This window comes from Palaemon carinicauda, chromosome 9 (genome assembly GCF_036898095.1).
Source record: "Palaemon carinicauda isolate YSFRI2023 chromosome 9, ASM3689809v2, whole genome shotgun sequence".
NCBI classification, from domain to species: domain Eukaryota; kingdom Metazoa; phylum Arthropoda; class Malacostraca; order Decapoda; family Palaemonidae; genus Palaemon; species Palaemon carinicauda.
In genome coordinates this window covers 102,244,503-102,249,502 of record NC_090733.1, presented here as the reverse complement: position 1 = coordinate 102,249,502, position 5,000 = coordinate 102,244,503, and positions in this window count along the sequence as shown.

The following is a 5,000-nucleotide window of genomic DNA, read 5'->3' as shown; positions in this document are numbered from 1 at the left end:
TTATACATATACATATTTATGAAATTTTTTTAATATATCTATATGTACATATATTTAACATATCTATATTCTTATGTAATATACTTGTGTGTATATATATATATATATATATATATATATATATATATATATATATATATATATATATATAGGCCCATACACACACCCACACAATATATATATGAATGTGAGTATGAATAAAGAATCACGCCTTCAAGTTGAATTTGGCACTCTTCCCAAACATGCAGACGTTAGTGACTTGAAAGATTCGATTTCTATTTCTTTCTAATGTCTCGGTAATGATAATAATAACCGAGACTTCACGTAGTGCCCGTTGACAAAAGCTGGCCAGGTGTCGTCACGAAGATCTTGAGGGATCTTTTGCTGGTTCTCCGTGCTCTTCGAAGACTCTCATGGATTTCTGGCTGGGCTCTGTTGGAAATGGAATGAGTGTCACTCCACCACAATATTTCAAGGGGAAATCCTTAATGCTTTGTTTTCAGAAAATACATTGGAAAATTAAATTTCTTTTATATGCTCTGTTTCAATCGGGTGGTGTTTTATATATATATATATATATATATATATATATATATATATATATATATATATATATATATATATGTATATATATATATATATATTATATATGTATATATATATATATATAGATAGATATATATATATATATATATATATATATATATATATATATATATATATATATACATATGTATACATACATATATATATATATATATATATATATATATATATACACATATGTATACATACATATATATATATATATATATATATATATATATATATATATATATATATGTAAATATATATGTATGTATATATATACATATATATATGCATATATATATATATATATATATATATATATATATATATATATATATATATATACATACTAATGTGTGAATAGGAATGTACAGTATTTATTTGAACCTAAAATAGTGTTATAAGTTGCGAAACGTTTTAGAGGAGAAAAACCTTTCCAATATGTAATTCTATGGCAGAAGATCTCGTGTGCAAATATACACAAAAAGACTTTAGAACAATCAGATTGTTTTACTGTTATACAAATACAAAGGTCAATATATAGATGGATCTTACATTCAAGTAGAGGAATTTTATTGGAATACTTTACGGATTTTGTTCAACAGAGTGAGACTTACGGAAAATTTTTGATAATGTAACGTAAATAAGTTTGGAACCTTAAAATGAATAGGGGTAATTAAGCCTAAGAGAATTTATATATATACAGCCCATTGTTCATTGGGTAAAGGAGACAATAAAAACGTTGAATAATTAAAGATAAAGATGAGTTAACGGAACTGCAAGCGAGGTATTTTGGCTCAATGGTGACAGTGGGACTGAATAACATAGGCCTACAGATTATGTTATATGATGTAAATTGAAAGGACTTAACATGGTATTTATGGGATTAGATGAGATACTGACTAAAAGAATATCTTTAACAAAATTGACAAACGATTCTTTTAGATATATTTTTAAGATACCCGTCAAGAATCTCATTTCAAGATCAGCTATAAGAACGTTGTATTTTATATGGAAGATTCGTGATAAAAAATAAGATTAAAACATCACTAGAAACCGACAGAAACTCAAGCAAATAAAAGACAAAAAGAGGTACGTGGCAAAACTCAAGAATATAAAAATCCCTCTCCCCTAGAAAAAAGAGACAATTCGCCAATGAAAAGAAAGCAAAGTTTGTGACCACCTCACATCTCCAACCCCCCCCCCCTCCCCCCCAAAAAAAAAACTGATCACAAACACCCACGCTTGCAAAAAGAAAGGGAAGTTGAGAACTGGCTAGACCTCACCATTAGGTTATCTTTGCCACCAGCGTATTTGGTTTCCCACTGATCTTCTATTAGAAAACCTTACTTGGCCATAACAAACATCACTCGACTCGGAGCCTTATCAAAAATACTGCCAACTCACAAATTTTCATTCCCTTTTCGAGAATCATATTTTCTTCCTTCCCTTTTTTTTCCTTACGTTTGGGTTAGCTTAAGTATCTCAAATTCGGGGAAGCTTGGATGTGTGTTGACTTTTTTTGGAAAATCTATAGAAGGAAAAATATAGAATCGCAATCTCCCTCTTAATAAGTTGATACAAATTTTTAATATTTGGTATGCTCTCTCTCTCTCTCTCTCTCTCTCTCTCTCTCTCTCTCTCTCTCTCTCTCTCTCTCTCTCTCTCTCTCAAATAAGAATCTATAAACATCAACAAATTATCATAATGGTGTTAAATATTTAAATAGTACCTAATCCTTCTTAAAGATCTTACAAAAAATACGCAAACATTTACATATATACAACCCTAGGTGGTAAAGAAGGATGTTATAAGCCCAAGGGCTCCAGCAGGGAAAATAGCCCAGTGAGGAAAAAAATACGAATTTAATCTGGAATGTAATTATATTTTTCAATGTATATTTGTGATTCTTGAGAAAAAAAATCAAACTATTCGTTGATCGGTTGCAAAAAAAATATATTTCAAAAAGAAGCTAAAGTTGAGGAACGAAATGGCTGTAGCTGTCATTTGAATAGATATTAGAATACAAGGAAAAAATTCTATAAACATATAGCATCAACTTCTCATCGTTTTTTGCAAACTATTTCCATACGTTCTAAGACAAATTAATACTGTCGATTCATTATGGAATTGATTAAAACACTGGAAAAAGTATCACAAAGGTAAATATGTAATTCGTCTCAGCTTGCGTAATGTTGTTGCAGTTAAATGTAAATTTAGTTTTCCTAGAGTTCTCCTTGACCTCAAAATAGGTAAACGGAATGTGACTTAATTATTCAGTCATTACTAAGGGTTATCTCGTTCAAGGACGATCATTAAGTAAATCAGTAAATGAAGCTATATGGTATCTTCAATTATTAATGTTAAATAGAAACTAGGAGTCAACTGCCTTTTGTTATTGACTACGATCGTCAGGACATTTGTAATTGTTAATATGATTACTCGAAAATAGAAAGATACGTTAATGAATACTGAAATTATGAACGCCAAGTTCCAGCCATCTTTTCTCTAGGTTTCCATTTTCTTATAGAATATATTAGATGAAATGAGGATAAAAAAAAAAAAAAAAAAAAAAAAAAAAAAAAAAAAAAAACTACATACGATCAAGAACCAAGACAACTTTTCTGAATCCTTTCTGGGAAAAAAGATAAAATCTCTTGAAAGGGAATCGTAGCATCTGTAATTAAGAATAAACTCAACATTTCACCAGAAAAGAACTCTAGGGAAGGGAAATAAAAGAAGCAAAAGGGAAGGGCAAACAAAACAAAAATCCTACTAGAAGCGAGTTAATAGACGGGGAAAATATCCCTAGGCTACAATTATTTTCACTGCTGAATCTTTTGATCTCAGGCAAAGTTTAATGACTTGACGAGAGCCTCCATTGGAAAGAAGGTTATTTTTTCCCCCCAAACCGACTAAAATTGGGCACAAAAAGATCAGATAACGGCCGCATTTTATCCTGCTGCCAGAAATCGAGATGAAAATGGCTTATCATCGTAAACCATCTTTACTCTCCCTTGCATTCCTCGTGGATTTCATCATCTTTCCCTCTGCTCTAGTGCGAGAAAGAAAAGACAGCTTCCAGACAGACAGGAGGATATGAATTCTTGTTAGGGCGAAGTCTCTTGAGAGTATCGAAGGAATGAAGAGAAGCAAACAGACAGAAAAGGGGAAGTTATTGCCAATATTATAGCTTCGTTGGTGTCTCAAAGGATTTGGTGAAAGTGCAAAAAGGAACAGGCAAATAAAAGAATTATTTTCGCTTATGTTCCAGACTTGATATTGATAATATAAATTATATCATATATATAGTATTAGAAACCTCGTCATATAAATGGCCTTTGTTTCAACTGAATTCTGTCAAATGTGGAATATTCGATGATATAATGCTTTCCGTATTATGTTCAAAACGATTTTGCACATTCTAATGCATTGAGAAAAGGTACCAATAAAGATTGGAGAAACAAATTTTGTTTTATCATAATTCAATACTAGTCCTTAATTTTACATATAATTAATGTGACAAATATTATTCGGAATTTAGTAATGATGGGAAATTTTCCTTACACTGTTTTCTGAGAATCAGATTTCAAGATTGAATTTATTTTTCGAAAATGAGCTAATTGACTGTTTTTCTTTTTTGTAATTAAGACTACTAGGAGCTATAACATTATAGGATTTATAAATCTTGTGGATGAATAAACTCTATATTACCTAACTGGTCATTTCAGTTCCCTGTCTGTCACGTAAGTCTATTACTCCGATTCATTACCACAATAATTCTTTCATTCGATGTTTGTTTCACTATTCAAACTCTTACTTTTGGAAACCTCTTGATTATTTCAATTCTAATTCCTTAAAATCTCTGCACCTGAAACTCAAAGCCTCTAATTTGATTCAACATTTCTTTTGAGTTATGACAATTCAACTTTTTCATGTAATTTATGACACGGAAATGTTGAATCATATAAAGAAATTAGAAACTTTTTCATTCACATTTATATCAGTAAGTTATCTTCAAATACCATAATCGTTCAATTGTTCTTCTTCAAGTTCATTTAGAGCTATTTAATGTATTATTTACTACCAAAATTGTGTAGTGTGATATGACTAGCATGTCAAGCACGTAATTTGATGGCGTCATGATATTTGATATATAAATACTTTTACGTTTCGCCATTTATGTTTTTCTTTGTTTGATGGATATTGATATAAATAAACGTTTAATTATATTCCTAATCTTTCCAACTGGTAAGATTTATTCTGTCTAGCTAATACTTCTACCCTGGAAACTACAAAAAAAGTATAACACTTTTTTTACCTATAATTTCTTTCACGTTATATTATCAAAAGAGAATAATGATTCCGTAATCATTATGTGCAATAGTGACCGTTCTAAAGGAAAACAT